We start from the raw sequence: 23938 nt of genomic DNA, 5'->3' as shown, positions 1-23938 counted from the left end.
AGGTGGGGAATGCAGAGAAGTGATCCTTAGCATTTAACCTCTAGAATACGTAAGTCTGTAGAGATGAGAGGGGGATCTGTGGTTGGTATGTAAAATAAATAAAAAAAAAATTTAAAAAGAATATATAAGTGTGTGTTTGGCATGACCATGGTCATTTGAATATAAACATAAACATCTTGATCATGGGTGTATTATATAGGGATAAAAACATCTATAAACTAGATTTTTTTCATTTCTTCTATATGTAAGTTATATTGAAGTAAATGAAACAATGAAGAAAAGTAAGGAGAAAGGATAGTACAGAAATGTTGATGTTTTAAAATTCCTACTGAGTCATTTTTCATTCTGTCTCTCTCATGAGATGATGTGATGATCTATATTTGGAAGATATAGTAAATGCATCATTAGAGTTGTGATTTAGGGAACTTAATAGAATAAAAACTATCTTCTAGGGTTGGGAACATACAGGACGGTATATCACAACACATGTCTGCAAGCTATCAGGAAAATAAAACATATTTGACTTGTTTATGTGAAAGAAACTATCTTATTCTTGGGTTTTTTTCAGGCACACCCTTACTCAAAATCATAAAACCTAAGAAACCTTGGAAAGAAAGAGCATTCAGCCATTGATCTCATATGAAATCGTGAATTTCCATAGAAAGTCCCATAGAACGCTCCTGCTCATCTGGAATAAGTGCTTCTCCCACAAATTTCAAATGAGTCCAGGAAAGTCTTGCCTGGGTGTCTGACATGTTCTGTTGCGTGGGCAGGGGAGCAGTTAGCCAGCATATGATCCCTACAGCAGAAGGGCCATCTCTACTCAAGATGCACAAATGAAAGATTATACACCTCCTAATGCAATAAGCTCTAGTCTAAGTAAACAGCTCATCACAGAACTCTTGTTATAAATGTCCTGAGCTTCATATTAAAAAATGAAAACAAAACAAAAAGGGAACAACCCAGATATAAGAAATGGCATCTGTGTCCTACCCATTTACAATATTATATAACTTTCAGCTGCCTGTGTGGATAATGTTATTATTCATGCTGGAAGATTCTTCCTTGCTCTGGGAGGGAGAGAATAGCAGCAAGAATTCCAGGACTAAGGTTATCACATACCTACAGATCATTTTAATGTTCTTTGTTTTATCTGTGCTAGAATATCTGCTCACCATACCATGGTGCAAACAGGAAGAAGCTGTGGTTTAAAAAGCCAAGAGATAGATTACGGTTTGTGACCCAGGCTCATGTTTTGAGCTGGGTCTGAACTCTGTAGCACTAATTTGAAAGCTGTGGACCCCTTGGGAAGTGAGGCGTTTCTAACAGAAGTAGGTCACTGGGTGTGGACATGTGGTTATGGCTCAGCCCCTAATTCCTGCCATTTCTGCTTTTTGGCCGACCACCATATAAAGTATCTCCACCTTACATTCCCACCAGCATGGACTTTGCTATGACTTCCCCACCATGATGGAAATAAGGCCCTCTGATACCAAGAGCTCACACAGTTCTCCTTTCTTAACTTGTTTCTGTCTCGTTTCTTGTTATGGCAATATGAAAAGCAATTAATATACCGTAATGGGAGGGGCAGTAACCAGAAGAATTCATAAAGAAGCTCACAGGTAATTGGCAAGTCCTACCTGGGAGCACTTTACTTCCTGAAAGCAAAAGAAGCTGTTTATTCACTTACGATTTGTACAGTTCTCCAACTGTGTATTAGATACACTTCAATAGAGAGATTTTTACATACAAACCAATTAACAGAGAAGCCGAGGCATCTAGGCAACTGAAATATTTGGCCTGGAAACACAGAGGCAGTTCCAGCCTGTTAAATTCCCCCTTTGAACTCTACTGGGAAGGTAAGTTAATAACAGGATCCAGGCTGCTCAAGGAAAGTGCCAAAAGCAGTGAATAGGAGTTTAAATTTCATTCTTCCTCAAGAAGAATATGTTCAGGAAGTGAATCTTGCCTAAGCCTTTCTTGCTCAAGTCATGATGTAAACCAGCTGATATTTGTAAAAGGCATTTATGGGATTATTTGTCCAACAGCCCATCTCTATATCTCAGGATTCTTCTAACCACGGCTAAGTGGACCCTGGTCCCACAGAGGCTTCAAGATCAATGGTATGCCATCTGTTGTCTTCCAAGGGATTTTAGGAAACAGGTCATCTCTTTAAATGCCTATGATACAATACAAACATTCATTGGCTGCTAGAAATTAGGTTTCCCATTGAACAGAGAAGTCTGGTCTACAGGAATAGTCAGTTTATATTATCTATAGCCAAAGGGAGCTAGATACTATCAGATATTTCTGGAACATGATCAATATATCACAACATATATGGCCTTAAGAAAAACAAGGGTTTTTGAGATCGATAACTTTCAGCCTCCAGTGCTATGCTGTCCATCAAATTCTGTCACTTGTGCCTATGTGCATTTGCTTGATGTTGTCTTAACCAGCAACTGCACTCTCTTTCAAATTGCATTCGAGCATCTCTTCCCTGCCCAATCACCATTATCTTCTCCAGTTAACCATCTTTCCCTTACCTGAAAGGCTTGGACCAGACATGTTTCAGAATTCAAATTTTTATTTAGGCATATTTGCATATACCTAAGACATCTAAGATACTTAAGTCTAAACATCACACTGATTGGTCCCTCACATAAACCTTGTGCATATAGTTTGAGTGTAAGCATATATAATGTAATTGAATGCCTATGTTCTGATTGCAATCCGTCACATGAGGTCAGGTCCAGAATTTCCCAATTAGATCATAGCAGTGCTTTAAAAAGTTTGAGATTTTGGAGCATTTCAGATTTTAGGTTTCTGTATTCAGTTTGCTAGACATGTACTAACTCCTGACCCAACGATGCTACCTCTCACTTGAGACCTGTATTCTCCAGACCCTGCCATTCCTTTTACTGTGTACTACAGTCCATGGCCACCCTCTCTTCTGCCTCAGTTAAACTGTCCTTATAGTCCCACTTCCCATCCTTGCCTCATTCCCTCTATCATGCTCCCTTTGCTAATTCCTCACATGGTCTGACCCATTTTTGTTGTTCTTATAACTGATCACGGCCACTGAAGTGATTTAGACTAGAGAAAAAAAAAATCTCACAGTCACACTATCCAGCCTTCATTCCTTATCACAACTGCAATGGAACACTATAACACTGTTCACAAAATGTTTACTCCATTTCCCCAAATGACCTTAAACCTGTAGCACAGTGGTTCTCAACCTGTGGGTCACAACCCCTTTGCTAAAACCCCTGTCTCCAGAAATACTTATAGTATGATTCATAACAGTAGCAAAATTACAGTTATGAAGTAGCAACAAAAACAATTTTATGGTTGGGGTTCACCACAACATGAGGAACTGTATTGAAGGGTAGCAGCATTAGGGAGGTTGAGACCCACCATGCCAGCCTCTCTTTCCTGTGTCTTTATCACTAACAACGTTGCCTCTAAACTGACACAGGCTTGAGTTCTTGCCTTTTTTTTCTCAGACTACGCTGATCGGAATTTCTTCCTGTCAAGAACAACAGTGGCTTTCATGTTGTGAGATACAAGGGTTACATGTTGTGAGATACAAAGTTCCCTTTTTGTCTAGACCAACCAATGGCCGTTTGACCCAATGAACTGCTCTCTCCTTCCCGAACACTTCTTTCTTTTTTTTTTTTTTATGACAGTGATTCTGTGTTTTTTGTGCTTGTTTCTGACTTCATCAGTCACTTGTCCTCAATCCTGACCTCTTTCCGTTGATGTGACCCTCCCCTGTGTATTTTCCCTTGCTAGGTGATCACATGTGGCCCAAAGCATTAAATACCATCTTTCTTTCCATTACCCACAGCTCCAGCCCTACCTCTGATCTATCCAACTGCTTCTGACCAAAGACCCAATTGTTTACTTGGCATTTCCACTTGCATACTTAGCAAATGTATTCAACAGCAAAGCTTAAAGAAGAACACTTTTAAAGGTCTACGTTTTCCCTGTAGGCTCTCTAATCTCCACAGATTTCTCCCACCTCGCTCACTCTAGTACCCAAGAGCCAACCCAATGCGTCTTCCACCATTGTCTTCCCTGTTGAGCTCATCTACTGAATTCAAGTTAGCTCTAAATCCTGCCTAAACTCTCTCTCCACTCAATGACAGCAGACTTCTAACTGGATTTTCTGTTTCCATTCATATCTTCAGCTCTATACTCCCAATTAATTTATCACTGCAGGGGTGATTTACTAAAATGTGAACTTGATCATGTCTGTCAAAGAATTCTTGTTCTTAAAATAAGCAAATAAGGAACATCAACAATCAAAAGTAGTTCCTTCTCTAAGCCTAAAAGGTAACACGAGACTGGCTACTGGCCAACTTAAGACTTCACCAGCCTTACGTGCCCTATGTTCTTTCCTCTGACTACTGACATCACACTAAGATGTACATGTCTGCTGATGACCTTTGTACATGCTCTTCCCTCTGTCTAGGAAAGTCTGCCCGCCATTCTTCACATTCTTGCCTTTTCATCAGTTTGGTCTCTGCTGAAAGTCACCTTCATAGTCTAACTGTGTTTGACCCCAAGTACAAACGAATTACCTATGTATGCTGCATGATCCCATCACCCAAAATGTGCTTAGAACCTTGCCAGGGACATGGCCGACATTCAACACATATTTACTAAATGGATGAATCAACAATAGATACAAGCATAAAAAGCAACCATTTATAAAACATTAATGAACGGGAAAATAATTTTTTCTAGGTCTGTATCATTGTGTTTAATATTAAGCCATTAAGAAGATGAAATCTGAAACTCATTTCTGGATATTCAAAATAAAACTAAACAGATACATTTTATTCATTCCAAGTAGACTATAATTTGGCAAAGAAGTAAAACAAAATATGCTTTCCATTTTAGCACCACCAGCTTTTGACAATATAATCACTGTCTCAAGCACTCTGGAGGCATAAGTGACATCTGGGAATTAACAAACTCTTTGATGCTCGAAGAAAAGATGTTGTTCTTACTAAGTTACATGCAGCCTTGACAGCAAATAAGACACAGCAAGCCAATCCTCTTCTTGGATTGTCCTTTAAACAACTGGAGAGCGAACTGGTCAAGCTGGATGTTAGGGCTATAAGCAGAGCAGATAGTCTACACTCTTACAGAGGGTCTTTCTCTTCTCCTTCCTTTCTTTCCTTTTTTCAGTGCAGTAAAATTGCTTTATTTAGAATGAAATTTGACAAAAGTACAAAGTTGGAGAACTATATACATCATGCATAAATATATATATATATATATATATATGCAACATCACATATATTTTTTAAATTACCTGCTGCCATACCCATATAATGTTTTTTTAACCTCATGTTACAAAAATTCTTATGCAGGGCAAGCTCCACACAAAAACAATCAGCTACTTTCAACACGCTGATTTCCATCCAAGTCAGATTTGTTTGGTTGAAATATACAATCTATGAACCACAAATTAACCCTGGTGCCTAAACACTGCATCAAATGAGGAAAATTGCTTACTAACTTTACCCACTGCCACAACCATGGTAGCAGAATACTTTATAGGCATAAAGGATTCACACTTCTGACACTTCCGTTAAAAAAAAAAAAATTCTCCAAATTTGGTGTTAATGAAAAAGACACTTGCTAAATACGAGCCAAGTTTGCAGCGTGATCAGCCCAAATGATTTTCTTGGATGTTCTTGATTGCTGTTTCTATCACTGCACACATAATGAAGGAAAGGTGCAGCTTAAAAACAGATTCTAGAAGTCTTTAGTATTTGTCTTTTTCAACCTTAAATCCCCTTTAATGGTCATAGACATTTTACACTGCCTGATGTAAGGTCTTGTGAGAAGCCTGGGTCATTCTTCCCAAATTGATAGACACATCTCTGTGTGTAGCTTCATAGATGTGAAGTGTAGATGCTATCCACGATAAAATTCAGCCAGGCAACTAGCACCACAACCCAGCTATTAGAGCCTTACCCATCAGTTCAGGAGTTTCTTTGCCTCCCTTTGCCATCACCTGATAAAGACACAGGCACGCACGCACGCACGCACGCACGCACGCACGCACACGTACACACGCACGCACAAGCATGGGGGAGAGAAAGAGGAAAGGAGGAGAGACAGAGAGATTGAGTCTTTTTAATGTGTATTTGTGTGTGAAATACGCATATATACCTGTTCATGTGTGCGCAAGTGTGGAGGCCAGACCTTAACGTCAGGTGTCTTCTGTTATTCTCCACTTTAGTTTTTGAGACAGGTCTCTCAACACATCTGTAAGTCACTGAATGGCTGGAATGGCTGGCCGGCAAGCTCCACAGATTTGCTTGTCTCCCCAACCCTCCTACTCTCAGCACTAAGGTTACAGAGGTAAGCCACTATTCCCAGCTTTATATGTGTGATGAGGATCCGTAGGTCCTCGTGTGGTGCAGCAGACACTTTACCTGCTAAGCCATCTCCTCAGCAGCCTTGGATGTCTGCAAATTGCATTTCAGCAAGAGATCCAAACATTCACACTGTCACAGTGTCCAGGGGTTAAAGCAGTTTTCTCCCATCTACCAGGAGCAATTGCTCAGCTTCCATTAGATGAGGACTTAACGGACCATCTGGAAATGCTTAAGGAGTAGTTACTGGGCATTCATGGCTACAAGCTCTTTCTAAAAGGAAAATCCCACACAACCCCTGCAATTCTCAAAGGAACAAAGCAGAGGTTAAATATTCTGGAAACAAGTGTGACTCATTCCAGCAACTGAGTCCAGCAAAACCAGCAGTCTTCTCCCTTGCTCTGCCTTCCACACTTCTAACTTCTTCCTGATTTCATGCCTGCATTTCATCTTTCCTATACGAAATAGAGAGTTTTTCCAATAGCAGTTATGTAATTAAAGATGACAACTAATAATACAGCCGGAACACGCACAAATCACAATGATGTCTAGCTGTCACTACAAAGGAAAAAGGGGTTCTTTTGCTCTTTTTCAAAAGGCTTCTAGAACAGAGGCTCTTGGATGTCTGATGGGCAGCTTAAAACCAGCAGGTAGGAGGGTTTTTTTGTTTTTTGTTTTCTTTTTTTCAAAAGTCATTCATGTAGAATTCACCAAGGTTTCTGGAGAGCAGCCCTAAACAAGGGAGTCCTTTAGGTTGTAGCATGCCTGTAATATGCCACATGTACCAAGAAACTACTAGAGCTGCTGGCTTCGCCTGATGTATACTGCCACAGCTAAGAATCGGTACAAGACAAAATAATGAAGGAAGCAGAAGCAACAGAAGGCACAAAGAGCAAAAATATCACTAGGAAAAAAATATAACTGGAAGATTTACATTTTCAGAATTCAAAAACAACTAAAAAGATGTAATAATCAAAATAGTGTGGTATGGAGAAAAGGAAAGGAATATCCAACAACAGAATACAATTGAGAAACCCATGCTGCCAGGCCCAGTTAGTGCTTGAAAGGGGTGCCAAGATCATATAATAGAGAAAAAAATCTGCTCAACAAATAATCCTGGGACTAAGCATCCCAAAGCAAATGAATGATGCTGGACCGCTACTACCTCATATCCTATCCAGAATGGATCAATGATCAAGGTATACCACAACCTGCGAGCCAATGACCATAAAACTTGGACTAAAACAGAGAGGGGAGCTTACAGTAAATTGTTATGAGCTCAAGAGTCTTATAAGGCAAGTGTGCTAATTAGCAGATCCAGAATCAGTGAAGGAACAGACAAATCTTAGCTTATAAAAATGAAAATCCTTTGTTTATCAAAAGATATTTTCAAAAACACGAAAATGCAACCTAAAAAAATAGAAGAAAAGCCCTCCCAGTTACATCTGCCAAGGATCTAATATCCAGAATATCTATAATAAACCTCTACAACTAATTCAATAACCCAGAGGCAAACGCACCATTTTAAATGTAGGACACTTGTCCAAGAAATCGCCAACAAGCAAGTAGAAGGATGCAGGGTATGATGAGACATTAGAGAATAAAGATTAAAAACTAGGGCTGGGGGTGCTTGTCTGCCATGCACCATGAACAGCATGGTGTAGGCCTGAAATCCATCACTCAGGAAGTAAAGAAAGGATTTGAAGTTCAAGGCCATCCTGAGCTACACAGTGAATCTGAGGCCAGCCTATGATGCAAAGACCCTGCCTTTAAAAGAAAAAGGAAAAAAGAAAAGATTACAACCACGACAGGGTACAGTTTCATGCCTACTGGAATGGCTACATTTTATTTTTAAAAGTAAAAGGCAAACATCTGTTGTCAAAAAGAGCAACGGAATTGGAAAACTCGTGACTGCTGGCAGAAATAAAAAAGTAAGCAGGCACTGTGAAAAAGAGCTGTAGTTCCTCCAAGAGTTAAATACTTACCTAAGTAGATATTCCAAAGAACTGAAAACAGTAACTCATACATACAACAGCCAAAAGATGGAAGAGACAATCCCTATCAGCAGATGAATAGACAAATGGCAGCATACACATATGATGGGCATTCTTGTTTAGATACATAAGACAGAATGAAGTATGGATACATGTTAGCATATGAATGAACTCTAAAGCATCAAGTCTCACAAAAGAAGGTAGGCACAAAAGGTCCCACACTGCATGATCCTATTCCTATGAAATGTTCGGAGTGGGCAAATTCACATAGATACGGGGCAAACTGGTGGTTGCTGGGAAAGGATAAGAGGAAGTAAGTGCGGATGGCAGTGGGTTTTCTTTGGGAGTGATGGAAGTGTTTGGAATTAGGTAGAGGTAGTAGTTGTATAGAAATGTGGATTGTTCAGATTGAAAGTTAGCACTTATAACGTGAATCTCAACTGAATTAAAAAGAAAGCAGAGAGAAGAAAGGAGCAGGCAAAGCAGCCCAGGTTTTCCAGATGGACTGACAGAAACCAGCCCCATGAAAGGGTGTGTTAGTGCTAGTTAATGGAAGAGGAGGGTATACGGAGAATGGGGGAACATGTGTAAAGAAGGCGGTTTGGAAACAAAGATGGTCTTGGTAATTGAAGAGGAGCATTCTTATGTAGCCTGAAGCACAGAAATGCCACTGTGCAGAGTCCCAGAAAGCAGAACATCATCACTGGGACAGAAAAGAGCACCAGGGTGAGGACAGCAGGTACCCTGCGCTCCTCAAGGACATTCCATACAGATGTTTTCCTTGACCAGAAGAAAGGGCAGATAGCTACAGAGAAGAAAAGGAGAGCTCGTCATAAATCAATCCTGAGTTTCCTGAGGTGGCCTAGTTTTATATCAATGTCCAGAGGAGAGGAAGAAGAGACAAACAGAACGAAGAAACCCAGTACTCACTCTATGGCAGGTCCTACACACGCCATCTCACACTAGGACCATCAAAGACTCCAAAATCAGTGGCGCTGTGCTCACCCTATGCACAAGCAAACTGAAGTCCAGGCTTCAGGACTCACATTCTTCTTCCAGTTCCTTATAGATTCCCTCCAGGTGACAAATTTGAAATCACTAGTTTTTCAGTAAATGTAATTGCATTAGGAAACTACACTTGGGTTCTGTTTTTCCATAAGTTCAATAAAGATATATTTGCATGTTCCAATGCAATATATATATATATTTAGGACCTCTCCAAATTCCAGAGGGCCGTATGAAACACACACCATTGCATGGATTTCTTGCCTTTTTTTTTTTTTTTGCCACTTGGCTGCTCTTGCTTAGCTAACTGAAACCTTGCTGCAAAGTCACAAGCTCTCTAGAACCAGAAGATCATGTCACACTGTCACAGGGAGCCATTGGAGTTGTCCTCCAACTGTTCTCTTTTTGCTTTGATGACACCTGACTCTCCAGACAGGCCACAAAATATGCAAAGGAAGGAAGCAGCTGATCTTCCAGGTGTGGGAGCCCAAGGTCACTGGTGGTTCATCTCCTGGGAAAGTTGACGTCAGCCCTCAGTCCTGGGCCGGCTACCTCTTCCCACCTGAGGACAGCAAAGACAGGGCCTCTGCCCTTCTCTAACTACAGAAAAGCGGGTGCAGGCATTTCAAATGCAACTATTTCCACCCACTTAACCATTGTATTGGCACACTTTCCACAAAAAGAAAAAAGAGTATTAGCAAGTTTTTTGTTACACTTTATTTCTGTGTGTGTGAAGTGCATGTGTGTGTGTGTGTGTGTGTGTGTGTGTGTGTGTGTGTATGTGTGTGTGTGTATGTACTCGCTACAGTGTCTAAGGTCTTACACAGTGTTCCATCATGGAACAACAGTTCCAATCCCAGATTTTATTTTATTTTTATGGTACTGGAGACAGAACCAAGACCTTGGACATGCTAGGCAAGTGATCTACCTCTGAGCTACATTTTGTTAATTTTCCCTCATATTTTATAGAAATAGACCCAAACCAGGAACCATTTCACCTGTTGGTAAACCTAAACTTCAGGGTAGAAAAGACTCTGGACATCCAACTTAAAATGGGCAAGCATAAAATGGGTAACAGTTCTTATTGGCAAGTAGCCCTGCAAGGACCGCTGAGCAACCACATCCCAGTGACTTCAACAACAGCATGGCATGGGCAGTAGGTGACATCTGCTCAAGAAGACCACCAGCTATAAGGGCAAAAGCTAATGTTTTAGAGGACTGTCCTGTGGCAGGCTTCCAGGCCTTTTCCTATTTCTTCAAAGCTTGAGAGGAAACTGAAATCAGAACAAATCACAACGTGCACATAGCCACTTGCATACTTAAGTGAGAGACAGGACAAGCTTAAGCCTATGCTACAGCACAAGACTGATATTTTGTTTTTAAATATATCCTGCTATAATTTTTGGTGAATGAATCTCTTCTCCGGGGTTTTATTTTAAAATAAACACAAGTTCTTTTTGTAAACAGTACATACATTCTTACAGTATACAGGTATAACTAGTACCTGCCAACCAGATTTCTATGATTAACATTTTATCCTACTAGCTTTGATGAATATCTAGCCGCTTCATGCATTTCAGAATTAAGTTCCAGGGCTGAGAGCACTTTATTTAAAGGCTTATACAATTGGTATTTCAATCATTTCTAGGGGACAGTGGTGAATTTGCAAAGGAAGGTGAGCCAAGGGAGCAAGAGAATGCCCACTGTGCACCTAATGTCAGGCCCCACGTTGGGTAAAGGTGACACTTCAGAGGACGGAAACTCCTGTGAAACCAGAGAAACACAACCTGACACAATGCTGACCTTGGGTCCTGTCAGCAAAAAGTATCTTTCAAAGGTCACTGTGCTTGCTTCCTGCCCTTTTCTCCTCCATCTAATCAGCCTGGAAAGGGTGAACAAGGAGAAGAGATAGAGCAAGAAGGAGCCACCATGGGAAGACAGGGAGAGAAGCCCAGCCACTAGCCGAGGTGAAGAACTGTGTCCTCTGAAGATGCCATGCGTGGGTGATAAAGGTATATCCTTATAGTAAGAGAAGTAAGGAGTGAGAAATTGGTCTTCCCCTTCATTTTGCTATGTCCTCTCATGTTTCCCAATTCCTCAACAAATCACAAGAAAAAGAAAAAGATTTGGGATGTGTCCACTGCTTGGGAACAACTCTAAAAGCAGAAGGAAGGATGGATAATGAAAGATAAACAGAGGGACACAGTTGGACATTCAGACCATAAGCAACTTTAGATTTTGTTAAGTGCCACCTGGCCTCAGTTACCGGGCAACAAAAAAGGAGAGAACTGCCGTGCAGAATTACGAGTTCTGGCACAATGTGTGAGCATTCCCGGTGCGTGACTAAAGGGCCAAGACGTGTACAGCAGTGCAGGAAAGGCCGGCTGATGGAAGCCATGAGGCATCAGCTCCAAGGCCAAGTCGTAAAGTGACGGGGACTCCTGTCAACTGGAAAAATCACCCCAGAGCTCAGCTCAGTTGCTCCTGAAGAGACAATCCTAGAGAACAACAGAAATGGGGTGTGTGACAAGAGAGATGGTCAGCCAGGCCACGGCTGTTCCAACCTCTGGCCCCAGTGTCAGCTGCCAAGTGAGTGAGTGCACTGCAAGACACTCTGGGCACAACCTAGGCCTTCCTAAACTGTGGACCCAGGAAAAGGGAAGCATCAAAGATGTCAGTCACTGCTCTTGTTCTAAACCCCATGTTTCATTATAAAGCAATCTATAACTGGAGTAGAAATCAATAAATTATGGGTTGTGGTGATACTTTATACACTATAAAAATCCCAGGAAACTGGTCACTCCTTACCTTTCCTGCATGAGAATTAACACTGCTCTTAAATGTGTCTACCTGCAAGTATGCAAACTCTTCTAGAACCTTCCGCCAACACACAACATACACACATATATATTTTTTTTCAGCCCTAAAATACTGTCCTTTTTGTTAGCCTTTCTATAGGAAACTCACATTCTACCAAAAATTCATCCCAGAATACTCCACTCCTGAAGGTTATCAGTAACATCTCACCTACAAAATCCTGTTTTCATATCCCCAGTTCTTGCCTGCAGGGCTCTCAAGCAGGCAGTGACTGAACCAGAGTGGATCAGTTCACTTCAGCTGCACAGCAGTACTGCCCTGACATCTTAACTGAGTCGGGATCCAAGCTGGGAGAGTCCACAGCACTGGCAAACAGTTTGGTTACAAGTGGTAAGCCTTTTCAGAGGTTTCTATGCCACTGTAAAGTTGCACTGTACAAATCGGTCCACTAAAGCCAAATCTTACTTTCTGAACCGTTATAATATCACTGTTCTGAACTGAGGTTTGATATATGCGTGTGCGGCGGCGGGGGTTGTTAAGGAGATGGCTCCCGTTGGAAAAGTGCAAAGACCTAAGTTCAATCCCCAGAACCCATATACAAATGTCAGACATGGATGGAGTGCATTTGTAATCCCCAGCACTGGGAGGCTGAGACACGGAGACTCAGAGGGGCTCACTGGCCAGCCAGCCTGGCCTGCTCAACAAATTATAGGTTCAGTGAGTGATCTTGTCTCAAGGAACATGTGGATAGCATGAGGTGGGGGTGGGGGTGATGGTGGTGATGGTGAATTGTAGCTAGAGTTTTCCTGCCTGGCCCACAGTCAGGACAAATCTCTCTGACCTGCCAGTCCCACAGCCGCTCAGACCCGACTAAGTAAACACAGAGACTTATATTGGTTACAAACTGTATGGCCGTGGCAGGCTTCTTGCTAACTGTTCTTACAGCTTAAATTAATCCATTTCTATAAATCTATACCTTGCCACATGGCTCGTGGCTTACCGGCATCTTCACATGCTGTTTGTCATCGTGGCGGCTGGCAGTGTCTCTGCCTCAGCCTTCCACTTCCCAGCTTTATTCTCCTCCTTGTCCCACCTACACTTCCTGCCTAGCCAATGGCCAATCAGTGTTTTATTTATTGACCAATCAGCAACACATTTGCCATACAGACCATCCCACAGCAGTAAATATTAAACTTGGACTTGTCTTTGGAAAGAATTATTTTTCAATCATATAATCACATGGTATCTTTGTCTCTTTTTTCACAGCACCGAGGTCATTATTCATGGCAACAATGATTTAAAGGAGGCTTTGAAATACTAAATTTTTCTAACCCTAATTCCTACTAACTGAAAACTACCTGGGTATCTTTCAACGTTGCAGTCATTTAAGGACTTGGGGATTTGAAGGAATAGTTTACTACATTCTCCAGGGAAGAAAATGAATTTCATATAATTTCTGAAAGTACTTAACTTTCACTGGGAAAGAACAGAAGAGATGGGAGGTGTGACGGAGACTTCTTAAGAGGAACCAATTCCACCCCTGCAGCATCTTCTCTGGCAGAGGCAGACAGCAGAGGGCTGCCTACAGCCACAGGCCGAGGGAGTAAGGGAGTCACCCAGCTCAGCTGCCCCTAGTGAGACAGACTCTTCAGAGCCCCCACCCCACCTCCCAGTCAGGCTGGGCAAGCATCTTACTTCTTCCCCTGGCTCCACTCACTAGTGTCCCCTGAGAGAACTGATTCCTAAATCACATGTGCAGAAATCATCAAGTTCCACACACGATTTTGATGTTATGATTTGTTTTTGATATGTGATCTTGCTATACAGCCCAGGCTGGCCTTGAACCCACCATCCTCCTGCCATAGCATCCCATGTTCGTGTGCCACCACACCTAGACTCAGTTTGAGAATCCAGACATGAATGCTCTGAAGATGTAAAATCATAGTCTTCCATGGCTGTTCTTGCTGCCCCATGAATCACAGCATCTTTAACATGCAAGAGTTTGAAATAAATGCAACTCTACCATCTAACAAACAATCGGTATTTTGCTCCTGAAGAACATTGCATTTGCCCTACAATATAGATTTAAAGAATAGATCGGAATAAAAAAAAAAGCTGCCAATAGCCAAGGTAACATATGTGGGTTTCCAGGTGTAAAAGAAGTCAGGATCACATACAAAATTTCAATAAGGAAAGATGAGAGGAAAGGAGAAGGAGGGGGAAGGAGGCAGAGACACTGGTGAGTTACACACATTACAGTTAGACATTCTGAAGGTAATTAATAGTTAATGAAAACAATTTAAAATAATTCAGAAAGAAACAATGTAACCCAAACATTAGTTTCTTTTCAAGAGCCACATTTTAGTGATTTTTTTTTTCTGAACTAAAATCCCACAAGAAAGTTTACCAAAGTTGTTTTCTTTTTCCAGATTTGAAAATTATCTTTGGTTTGATCAGACATAAATTTTTAACAATATAAAAATGAGGACAATTTACCTAAAAATAATCATTGTGTTCACTGTATTTTTTCTTTTATGTGTATGGGGTTGCTGTCTACCTGCACGTCTGTGCACCACTTGTATGCCTGGTGCCTACAGTGGCCATAAGAGGGCTTCAGTTGCACTGGAATTAAGAGTAACAGTTGTGAGTTGCATTGTGGGTGCTGGGAATTGAACCCAAGTCCTCTGGGAGAGCAGTCAGTGTTCTTAACCACTGAGCAATCTCTCCAGCCCAAACTGTATAGGCTTTTAATTTTTAAAGTCTATTGACTAACATCAGTAATAAGTTGATGTGCTATAAATAAGCAGAATCTAAACGATACCATCACAAGAACTAAAATACACTGAATGTACACTGTGGACACGAAAGAGATGAAAAAAACAGTGGACCACTGTGCAGTCTGAAATAACATACTATTGTCATCGAAGGACCTAAAGCATCATTCCAAAACACAACCAACAACACTCAGATTCTGGGTCCTAGATGCTTTCCATTTTTTGTATTGTACAAAGAATTCATTCCATTTTTTTAAACTTTCTTTTATTTTCTGTGCATTGGTGTTTTGCCTATATGTGTATCTGTGTGAGGACACCAGATGCTCTGGAGCTGGAGTGACAGACAGTTGTGAGCTGCCGTGTGGGTGCTGGTAACTGAACCCGGGTCCTCTGGAAGAGCAGCCGGTGCTCTTAACTGCTGAGCCATCTCTCCAGCCCCCTCATTCAATATTTTTTAAAGAATCATAATTCATAAGATCTAACTACTGAGTGGACTTAAGTGAGACCAAAGGCTTTTCTTTTTGGAGATACTTGGGGGAAATATAAAAGAACTCTCATCTGGACATGAGGGCAAGAGTAACTCAAGGATTCCAGCTGACAACCAGGTAGCCAAATCCAATCAGGTGCTGTGGAGATGGGGAAGGAAGAAGCCCCATGGGATATCGGCCATCCTAAGGCCTAGAGCCACCCAAAATCTCCATTTAATCAAACACCAAGACTCAGACCATGCGACACAGAATCATTCCTCCTTGAATCCAGAACATGTAACAAACCACTCCTACATTCTGGTGTTGCTGTGACTCTTGACGCTAGTATTTCTAGTCATTAGACACAGATATCTTCGTCCACACAATATATAATAAAATTAACAAAAAAATGGCCCACCTGCAGATAATGTAACTGAAGTATGGGAAAAGTGGACAGACCAGAAAGATAAAATGTAAACACAGTAGAAAGCAAATGGTGTACCTACACTGACTCAAAGTCTTTTAAATTACTCAGCATCCTTAACTGGACTGTACCGACTAAGACAAGCTTATGAGTCACCCTTCAGAGGGTAGTAAAATATAGTGCACTGGACTAAAAATAGATAGGAACATTCAATAATAAATCTACTTTCTTGATATTCTTATATCATTAAAGACTGGTCATTTGGAGACTGGGTTGGGTTATGCAATTCTTCCTTCCCCTCACAGAGAGGCCGGAAGAAAATCAGCCAGGGTCAGAGCCAGGAGATAATGATGCATCTGGCATGGGGTGCAGGGTCCTGAAGAAGACTGATATGAAAAGCTTGGTACTCTGAGTGCACCTATCATGAGGACCAGGGAAAACACTGGTTCGTGGGCATCACTGAAAAAGGACTTCTTGCCTCTTAAAGGAAGAAAGGGAAAGCAGTGCAACGTTGTAACAGCAATTTATAAAACAGCAATTTGTGGGAGGCAGTCTGTCATTTTGGTTGGATTTAGTACTAGGATAAAGCACTGACAGTGTCCATTTGTAAATAAAACCAATGGGCCATACAAAGACAATTCTGCTTATCTGGGCATTTCATGAAGGATTTCGGGTAAAGTCAGAGGGGTATAGCTGGAATTGACTGGCATCACTCTCACAAGCAATTGTCCCCAAAAAAAGGTTTCTCACTGGTGAGCAAGTGGAGCTGTAATTTCTGATGATGGTGCGAATCTTCTAAACAAAACCTGTACCAGACAGAAACTTACACAGCTTTCCCCTCAATGACACCAAATGCTTTCTAAGGCTAGGCAGTACTGTCACAAGCAGGAGAATACAATGAGAGAAAGATTGGCAGCTGAGTCAGTAGCTGAATTAGTGGGGCAAAACCTCAAAAATCCTGCTTTCCTCTCCACCACACCAAGAGAAACGGTTAAACATCACTTTTAACAGACACTGGATGAAAAGACTTGGCTCACAAGTCTCAAGCTCCAAACTGTCACCAGTACGATTCTTCCCCAGGGGAGACAGAGTGGGTACTCACCAGGCAGCTGGGAACAACAGCAAGGGATGTCTACCTGGTCACACCTGCGCACAGTTCCCTGCAGAGAAAGCATGCACAGACAACACAGAGTCAATGTGAAGTTCTTTCAAAGTTCTCACGGAGATCAGCAGTCTTTGGTTTCAGAATCAGAATCCAGTGTATATTTCTTAAAGCACATCAGGAGGCTGCATTAAATTACTAATGACACTGGATTTAGACATTAAAGATTTCAAGTCATCCAATCAGAAATGTTTACTGCTACATGCTACATGATTTTACACATGCTCTACAATGGTGCTATCTCCCACCAAGTTCTTAACTTAGTAAACTAATTCAGCAACAACTGAACAACAAGGCTACCTAAGATCCTCATAAATAATTAAATTGTCTTTTCCTGATTAATAAGAAAATGACCTTAGATGACCTGCAACTACAAGAAATCTTTCAAATGTCTTTAGATGAACTGTCACTGGAAGAAATATTTCCAGGTACTACAATGCTGAATAGAACAGATTTGCAGTGGAATTGTGTTTACAGATTTACAATGAATTGCACCTATAAGCAAAGAGCCATCTTTGTTTCCATATTTTGTTTATTAATGGGCTGTTCCCATCAAGTCTGGGTTTTGTGTTTGAATTTTGGTTCAGATAAAGTTTAATCTTAAGACCTGTCCAATTTGTAGCAGGAAAAAGTTCCAGGCAATATCAGAAGCACATGGGAGTAAGAGGAACCCCTGGGCACATGGGAGACAGGTAGAGGTATAAAAACTGATGACTAAGAACTGGGACAATAGATCTATGACAGTTTAAATTTGAAATCTTGACCATCACCTTCTGTGATGGAGTGTCTACAGCATGACAGGAAGAGATATCAATAATGACTGGGTCAAGCTATAGAAACAAATCTGAGTCTAGAGGGACAACTATGAATATCAATCCACAGGTCAGGATTCGTTTCAGGAGAGTGAAGTAGTGTAGAGCACTTGTGACCCTACTTTGTTTAAATGAACTTCCCTGGTCCATATGCAAACACCTGGAAGAGAACATTATCTGGACCCATGACAAGAATCTACACTTGAAAAAGTGGAATAAAAGGGTAAGTAAAGAAAGAAGGGGGGAGAAGAGAGGGGGGTGAGCCTTTGGTTTAAATCTAATATTTAACTATGTTATGTTATTTTTACCAGAAGACATACCACTTTTAAAGGTGAAATTTAGAAAACTATGGAATTCACCCCAAAGTATACATGGAAACATTTCATTTGAATGTGATGTAAGGAATTAGAGAATGTAGAGTGCTGCATGCATGGAATTTATGGATTTAGTGACTACTCACTAGAAGCCATACCGTAAGGTTGAATTGAATCACGACGGTGCTGACTAGTTCTGTGACAACTTGACACAAACTGGAATCATCAGGAAGAGGAAACCTCAACTGAGAAAATACTCCCACCTGATCAGCCTATGGGAAAGACTGGTGCATTTTCTTGATTGATTATAGATACTGAAGGACCCAGCTCACTATGGGTGGTTCCACCTCTGGGTAGGTGGTACCGAGTGTTATAAGAAAGCAGGCTGAGCAAGACATGGGAAGCAAAATAAGTAGCACTCTTCCAAGGCCTCTGCATGGGCTCTTGCCTCCAGGTTCCTGCTTTAGGTTCCTGCACAACTGAGTGATGGACTGTGATGTGGAAGTGTAAGCAAAATAAACCCTTTCCTCCCTGAGTTGCTTATGGTCATGGTGTTTTATCACAGCAATAGAAATTCTCACTAAAACAAAGATACAGAACTCACACATAAATTCTCAAATGATGTGCTATAATGATTACTATTTTATAAGAGAAAACTAAGAAGAAGAAATACTCAAGTATCCCACAAATGCCAGGCTCTAGACAACACTGGGGGTGCTCATACATGGCTACCCTGATCTGGGTTAATCTTGTTGGTGCTACCTCCCTCATGGAACATACTATATTTTTTCCATTACATGTATGTTTGTAATTGTATATGAATATGAAATTGCAGCTGCAGGGAGGATGAGGATTATGTATGTACTGAAAACCATCATCTACATCTCCAGCATTTAGCACAGGCTCTGGCAATTAATAGGAGCTCAGAAAAAAGTGCTGTGGAATGGAATAAATAATTAAGTGTTCCAGACAGAGCTGAGACATTAAACTTCATAACTCTCTTCTGCTTCTTGGGGCTATGAAACAAACCTAGGTCCTAAGAAGCTCATCAATTAATTACCCTGCCAGATCTATCATTTTGTAAACAAAGACTTAAAGACTAGACATGTATTTTCCTACCTTGCCTCTATTTCCCCTCTGACCCCAGCATAGGATGGCGGCACATGGGAAAACCAGTGTCTTAAACACCTTATAGACCAGCTCATCACAAGCCATTCCAATACTGGCATACCATGACCATGGTATGGTCTGGGAGTGATAGCCCCACCTGTCAGCTTTCTCATTCAGAGAGTATAAATCTGGGCACTGAAGGGCTAAATGTGGTCTCTAGAAAAATAAGTGCTGTTAATGTAAGATGGGCTGGAGGGACGAATATCAGGGCTGCCTGTGTGCCCTCTCTCCGTGCCTTTCAAAACAGAAGAAATATGTTTTCCTACAATGTAAGAGGGAACTTAATAGTTAAACAAAATGCCCAAATCCCAATATTGTATTGATCCTAGAAGAACAAATCCTGCTGTGCATCAAATACTCAATGAGAAGAGACAAGAACATGTAGACTCACAGGCAAAACAAGGAAGGTGGCCTGCTACCTCATACCACATACCAGACACTAAGTCCATCACAGACACAAAACTACAGCACCCTCTACCGCTTGCCTCTGGGTCCCCACTCCTCTACCCATGTGCCAAGCCCACTTCATCACTGAACCCTGGAATTAGAGATCTCTAAATGCAGGCCTCTTCAGCAGGGTTTATTGGGAGCTTGAAAGGAAGGGAGGGACTCTACCTTCCCACTCCACCGATCCTGTTGCCACCCTGCAGCAAATGCCTACCCAGAGAGCCTCTAGTCTTCCAAATGTCCCCCCCAAGTCTAAAACTGCCAGTCTGAGAAAACATCCTAAATGCTGCCAAGAAGTGTAATAGCCCCTTCATCTGCCATTGGCAGTGGGTAACCGCACCGAAGTACAGCACCGGGGCTTCTTCACAGGGGCTGCGGGAGGTATTTCATGGAGGCTTTTTTCTTCGAAACTTGAAATAATGGTAAGAGCTTTGCAATTAGCAACACAGATTCCTTTGCCAGGTTTCCTTCATGTATTCATTTTCTGTGGCTTCTTAACAAATTGCCACAAACACAGTGACTTAAAACACATTTACTAGTTCCTGGATTGGTCAGACAGAGTTGGGACACCATTACAGGGCTGTACGTTTGGTGTCTTACAAAGTTGGAATCCAGCTTCCTTCCTTTCCAAAGGCTCTGAACAATTATCTGCTATTCCCTCCTCTCCTCTCCTCTCCTCTCCTCTCCTCTCCTCTCCTCTCCTCTCCTCCTCCTCCTCCTCCTCCTCCTCCTCCTCCTCTTCTTCTTCTTCTTCTTCTTCTTCCTCTCTCTCTCTCTCTCTCTCTCTCTCTCTCTCTCTCTCTCTCTCTCTCTCTCTCTCTCTCTCTCTAGGATTATGCAGGACATGCACACCAAGTCTGGGAGTTATGGGGCCATCACACCTAGGCCTGCCATACATCTACTATCTGTGCACCTCAGGCTATGATAGAAAGCGATGGCACAAGAAAAGCTAACTGGCTGTCTCAGTTAGGATTACTATTACTGCAATAAAACACCATGACCAAAAGCAACTTGGGGAGGAAAGGGTTTATTTTGTTCACAGTTCCATATAACAGTTCATCATCATCATCAAAAGAAAAAAAAAAGTAGTGAGGGCAGGAACTCATTAGGGGCAGGAACCTGGAGGCAGGAGCTGATGCAGAGGCCATGGAGGAGCGCTGCTTACTGGCTTGCTCCTCATGGCTTGCTCAGCCTGTTTTCTTATAGAACCCAGGACCACCAGCCCAGAGATGGCACCACTACAATGGGCTGGGCCCTTCCCCACTGATCACAGATATACTACTCCAAGTTGAAGCCAGAGGTCTGATCTTTAGTCACCTCCCCCCAGGAATGATCCCAAACTGAAGAATGCACTCACCGCACCAAGTTCTAAACCTATATGAGATATTGCTCTCCTTTATCTTAGATGTTTAGAAACTAGATGCCAAGAAAATTGAAACTCTTTAAAAGAAGCATGTGAGCACATACAAGGAGAGAAAGAAAAAAAAAAACCACAAATATACAAAGAAAACATCTGTATGTGTGCAGAGGGGATACATTTGTTTTGTTAACAGAGTCCAAATAACAACATGAGCTTTTTTTAATTAAATGAGATTATAAACTAATTTGACTACTTTTTCATCCAACTAAGTTGGTTACTAGAAATTTCACAGACAACATATATGCCACTATAATAAAGTAAAAGTATGAAAAATGTTTAAAAGCATGTTTTACATATTCATTAGCCCTTAGCATGTTAAATGTTTTAAATATATGTTTATTTTATTTATGTGTGTGAGCGTGTGTGTGTATATATATATATATATATATATACACACACACACACACACACATCACATATATTCAGGGGCCCTCAGAGATTAGAATAGACTTTTGGCTTTTGCTACCTTGACACTGGAGTTATAGACAGTTGTAAGGTGATATGTAGGTGTTGGGAACTGAACCTGGGTCCTCTGGAAGTGCAGCAATTGCTTTTAACCACTGAGCCATCTCTCCCAATTTTGTTCCATACAAATCCTTGTCCATTATGCCTCAGGCTGAAATGATGAATTGTGAATAAATGGGAACACGGTAAAAGCTAGCCCTAGAGGGAAGGTTAAAAAGCCTCTGTGTTCCTTTACCATTACAGAGAAAATCATGGACCCCCAGTTCAGTAACCTCAATTCTTTTTCCATTCATCACACCCAGCCCCAGTAGGAACAGCATGGCGACAGGAGCCCCCGGTACCACAGACCCCAAGGAAGTACACCAAGCTCAGCTGCTTAGAGCTGGTAGTACTGAGTCACTGCAGGAGCTGTGAGGAGGAGCACAGCAGTAAATCAGAACATTTGCATTCAAGGTGGATGTGCTCTGGGTGACTCACTTCCCCCACTAGGCTAGGCAAGTCTGTGTGTCAGGTGGTATTGACTCAGTGACTGTAATCAATGACCATTAGCATCCGAGGCCCTCTGCACACAGTAGTGAGAGCTAGAACTATCCTTTAGTTGGGCATCACCACTTTCTACTATTCAACCTCAGTTCCTGTGTCTTATGGCTATCAGCAGAAATCACAGAAACACAATTTTTTTTTTTTGTCAGAGAAGTCTTGCTTTCATCTGATGTATTATGGTATTGCTTTTGTGTGTGTGTGTGTGTGTGTGTGTGTGTGTGTGTGTGTGTGTGTTTTACGGGGTTTCAAGCTACATAATTTGACTTAAAATACCATGCAATGCAGTACAACATTCACGTCTGTCTGAGATGACATATAAATGAAACATTTCTGGCTTCCCGTGATCCTCAGTGAACCACAAAGAAGATTCCAGCAGGGCCTCAGTTTCAGAAGCCTGGATGCTTGCCAATGCAGGTAATTATTCTCTGCCTACCTAATTTCCCCAGGCAATTTTAATTGAAAACGGTATTATCTTTTATCCGTTACTCAGTTCTAATCTGCTCTGAAGTGTCCCTGTGTCCTGCTTCTTGCCTCTACCATAAGCTCACTGAGCTGATCTCTTTTTGAAGCTTGAGTTGAAAAAAAAGAAAGTGTAAGTTCCCAAGGGGTGGTAAAAATCTATGATATATATGAGCCACTTAATTAGTCTCAAACTAGTCTGCTGAATACCACTGGCAGACTGTATGAAATATCTCCTCCTGCTGTCTAACCTTACGAAGTTTCTTTTGTGGACAGAAACCTAAAGCTTTTTTTTACTGAAACATGCACACACACACACACACACACACACACACACACACACACACACACACAAGTGCGCATGCTACAGGCTAGAGAAAGAGATTGGGAAGGACACTGGTATGATTTTATTCTCTTAAAATGTTTGTCAAGGCCCTATTCATCTCCAAATAACCTGCTTAACAATTAGCAAAACAAAAACATACCACTTAACATAGGAATGCCAGAACATCACTGAAAAATGCAATAGAAATATGCATTTTGGATGACTTCCAATCCCCAAGCTCTGAAACTAATGCTGTCCAACCACTGACACAAGGAAGACCACAAACGCAAGTTACATACACAATATTAAGCTTTCTAACATCCCACTACAAATATACAAAGAAGATAGAATTCTACTCAGTGTTAAGACAGAGGGATGTTGATTAACAACAGCTAAAATGAAGGTTAGGGAGTGTTGCAAGAAACGCTAACCACAAAAGAACATACATTATTATATAATCCCATGTATACGACATACTTGAAATAATAAAAATTATACAGATGAAGCACAAATTAGTGATTCTTCTTGAGAAAGAGAAGAGAGAGGGAGGCTGGCCATTGATCCTAGGAAATGGCAGCACCAGAGACCTACACAATGGAAGTCCTCAGGCTTTTGTCTGTAGCCCATGGATCTTCACGGGTGATTAAGCTATACTGAACACACATGTACAACTGTGAGATCGGATGAGCTCAGTCAGTTATATCAGTTCCACAACTGTGCTTCTGTTCTGTGATTTTAAAGCTATTACCAATGGGGGAAACTAGAAAAGACAACGAAGCACTTGCTTTTTTTTTTACTTAAGGCATGATCAAAGCCTGAGGTTTAACCTCCAGCAATGCAAAACAACAAAGGTTAAATAAAATGAGTTTAATTTCTAGAACATATTTAAGCCACTAGCTGCCAAATATTTTCATATAATCAATGCACATGTAACTGATGTAA

General features: G+C 41.3%; 1 protein-coding gene across 8 annotated transcripts in view; it reads right to left on the bottom strand.

Moving 5' to 3' along the window:
• Positions 1-23938, bottom strand: part of Plcb4 (phospholipase C beta 4) — a 383472-nt gene that overhangs the window by 213531 nt on the left and 146003 nt on the right. For all 8 annotated transcript variants that reach the window (XM_059261493.1, XM_059261494.1, XM_059261492.1 and 5 more), the window contains exon 2: positions 16982-17039. The gene's annotated coding sequence lies outside the window, so the exon portion shown is untranslated. The remainder of the gene's footprint in view (positions 1-16981; positions 17040-23938) is intronic.

This window comes from Peromyscus eremicus, chromosome 4 (genome assembly GCF_949786415.1).
Source record: "Peromyscus eremicus chromosome 4, PerEre_H2_v1, whole genome shotgun sequence".
Lineage (NCBI taxonomy): Eukaryota > Metazoa > Chordata > Mammalia > Rodentia > Cricetidae > Peromyscus > Peromyscus eremicus.
The sequence above is the reverse complement of the archived record's forward strand: the minus strand, read 5'-3'. Positions and strand labels throughout refer to the sequence as shown.